Raw genomic sequence first — 3,734 nt, 5'->3', positions numbered from 1 at the left:
TTCATTTTATATTTACCATTTAATATTTTAACATTTTAAATATATTTTTAACAAGATTGTGTTAAGTTGCGTTAAGTTTTTCATTACCTGCATTATTCATCTTGTTTTGATTGTTTCACAGTGACTTTAGCTCAGGACTCATAGAGTTCCTCCTTTAAGTACAGATCATAACAGACTTTAGTTTTCCTGCTACGTCAGTAGTGGTACGAATCTTTCTTTAGGCTGTTCTATCATATATGAGTGGGGATTCTATGTGATTTATTCCCGTATTTAAACACAGGCATTTCCTGTGTAATTTTAAAAATGTGAAAAATAAATTTGTGTGTTTTTTATTGTAAAGGATGCATTTCTTAAAAAAATTCTATCCACTGCAATGATGAAAAATTAAAACATGCATGCAACGGTTTTATAAGGAGCTTTGGATCCAGAGTGCAGATGGACTTGAGAGGAACTCAAAAATAAACTTATTTTATTCAAACAAAAACAAAAGGCTGTTGAAGCAGCACACAGGAGCACAAGGAGGCCAGTTTGTAGCACTGAAACCAAAAAGGCAGTATTTGTGAGTGAAAAAAACAACTGACTGAATGAAAAAGGCTGGACTGATGAGGAAGTGGAGACACCTGAGCTGAACAGGTGAGAGTCGGCAGGAGCAGAACTGAGGACCAACTGAGGGAGAGTGAAAAATGAGCTCCTTACCTTATAAGACTGAAGCTTCTTACTCTGCAAGAACTGAGAAAATTGTTAGATTTTCTCAAAGTGTCAAGAACAAAGTTGGTTCTGGTTATAATTCATAAGAAACTTGGGGACAGAACTCCTGAGAAGTCTTTACAGCGGACTGCGGGCGTGTCTTTATATTACCACTTCTGCTTGAGTCGCCACAAAAACCAAGATGGTTTTGACCGTATCCGTCGAGTTCTGCCGCTGGCTTCCTGTTACTCAGAGAATTGATTTTGAAACTTTTTTACTAGTTTTACCCAGTCTGGGTCCAGAGTCTCCTGCTGCAATATGAACCATCAAGACCTCAGAGGTCCTCAGAGGTCAATATATAGTACATACAAGCAACACGAGTTGACCAAAGTGCTTCACAATTCAGCCAAATAAATGAATGAATCATCAAAGCAACACAAAAACGTTAAAGATCAATTTAAAATAAAGAAAAACAACATTGGCTTTAAAAGCATCTCAAACTCAGAATGAAAAGTCAAGGAGTAAAGATGACTTTACCATTACCTATGCAATCTTTTTTCTTTTTGATTTTTTACCTGGATTACTGAGATTCATCAGGACATGACTTTTAATTAGATTTAAGAGTCTCAGCAGTCTCAGCAGTCCAGTATGGGGTTCCATTAGTGCTAAAAATATGTTTATGTGTAAGATGTGTAGCATGTAATGTAAGGTTAGCGGCAGAAACTGCAAAACCCAGATCACCTCTGAATTTTAACCCTTTCTTTTACAGTCCCCTACCATGCAATTACCTAGCCTTTACATGGTAAGTAATATAATTTTACTATACAATTACTGAGTAATTACAGTAATTTACCATGTTGGTAAGAACATATTAAAAATACTGTGTAATTAAATTAATTTTAGTGGGTAATTCTATTAAAATTATAGCTCAAAGTCTCAATTAATGTCAACTTTTTTTACAGTCACCTAATTACTATGTTATTATAAAGTGTATACTTACTATTATACTTAAATTACTAATAGTAAAATGTTATTACTTAGCATGTAAATATTAGGTAATTGCACAGGGGACTGTAAAAGAAATGATTACCAATCTAGGAACATCCAAGAGAAACACGGTTGGATTAAATGGGTTAATTATTATTAGATGTTGTGTCCAGAGAGCAGTGGTCACAGCTTCTCAGCGAAAGAATGAGTTGGAGAAAAAAGGAGACAAGAAGGAAAAAAATATAAAGAAAAGAGTTGAAACAACGTGAGAGTTCAGCTTTTATCCAGCAGGGGGAGTCAGAGGGTCACAGTTAAACTCATGTTTGTGTCTAACYGTTAAAAAAAAGAGACAGAGTGATGAATGTCTGAAGAATGAACCACTGTTTAAAGAAACACATTCATGTGTCTGAATTTCTGTTGTTTTTCTGCTCTGTGTCTGCAAATCCAACTCACCTCAGAGGGACTGAAATGTTTGAAAAGCTTTAAGATTAATGTCTGAGTGGTGATGTGAAACGGCAAAGAGACGTCAGATTTGTTTACAGCTCAGCAATTAGACACAATGTGATTTCAGAGTTGACTGTTTATCGAAGGCATTGATGTCTGCCGTTTGGACTCACAGTGCCATGTGCACCATGAGCTACAGGMATAATAAACAACCTGTGAGAAAATTCCACATTAAGAGACTGGACAGGTAGCAGCAATATAAATCTTTATATTTTGTTTGACAGTTTTTTTCCCCCCCACAGCAATGATGTCAGAGAATACAAACTTTAGATTTCTTATTTGCTGAAATGAACTTTTGCTTTGGACTTCCTGTGGAAACTGTACAACTCAGGAAGCCGCCTTTGGTCGGTCTCAACAGGCAGCATGATGGAAAAAATGTCTCTTTTCACGTGAAGATAGAATGTAGCTGCTGTGATGAAGGGGTTAAGACTCGTGCTTTCACAAGTCATCTCATTTGGACCAAAGAAAAACATGATGAGGGAGGATTAACACCCGTCAGCTCGGGTTCACTCCGGATTTTTGAATTCGAACCAAAAGTAATAAACATGAAAACAAATGGACTGAAAAGAATGTCATCTATTTTTTAATGCATATTTTTAAACAGAAYACTCAACTTGGTGTGCATCAAAAACAAATAACAGCAAAAATGATGCTGAACTGATTGAACAGAGACAATGTTTTTATTCAAGCAGAGGCAAAAGTGCACAAACATATTGTTGTGAATAAATTTATTGGGGTTGTTTACTGACTTTTAAAAAGCACTACACATTTTATAGTCTTTTTTTTAGATGAAATGTGATACAGTTTTATTATCCATTGTGTGAATATGTTTGGGATTAAACTGGTGGTTTTATGTACAGACTGGTCTGGATGGCTGGACGATATGGTCACCCAGAGCAGGAAGTATAGCTACATGCCTAAACCCACATTCAACACATAACAACTGAATGTAAAAGAAAAACTAGCTGAAACAGGAATTATTTCACGAGGATTTGACCCCGGGAAAGGATAGTGTCCCCCACTTCAGTGATGTCAAACAGGTGGGGTTAGATTCTGAAGAACGTGTTATAGTTAACACAACTTCCTGGTTTTGTTGCTTAACACACTGAGAGCAGTCAGTAAACGTGGTTCAGCCCAGCACTGTGTGGTTGTATAACTCTTTTCACATTCAACATTCAACTGGTTACAAACAYGCCTAAATGATCCAATATCTTTCAGTTACACCTGCCTTGTATACATTAGTGTAGAAAATGTGATTCAGCCTTAAATTTCTGGGTTTACATCAGAGGTGGGATGTTTGATGGCTCTTTCGAACAGTCAGGTGTTACTGTTAGTGATGTGCATCCAGCTTGTTACATGAACAAACCTTTCCTCCTCCCTTTCTGAGCACATCTACAGCTGCTGTTATCAGAGTTGTAAAGTAACTGAGTACAAATACTTTGTTACTGTACTTTAGTAGAAATTTTGGTTATCTGTACTTTATTATGTCCTGATGCATCTCAGTAATCCAGGTAGAAAAAAAATCAAAAAGAAAAAATAAGTAGGTCCTCTGGATG

This window comes from Austrofundulus limnaeus, unplaced genomic scaffold (assembly GCF_001266775.1).
Source record: "Austrofundulus limnaeus strain Quisiro unplaced genomic scaffold, Austrofundulus_limnaeus-1.0 Scaffold137, whole genome shotgun sequence".
NCBI lineage: Eukaryota > Metazoa > Chordata > Actinopteri > Cyprinodontiformes > Rivulidae > Austrofundulus > Austrofundulus limnaeus.
The sequence above is the reverse complement of the archived record's forward strand: the minus strand, read 5'-3'. Positions refer to the sequence as shown.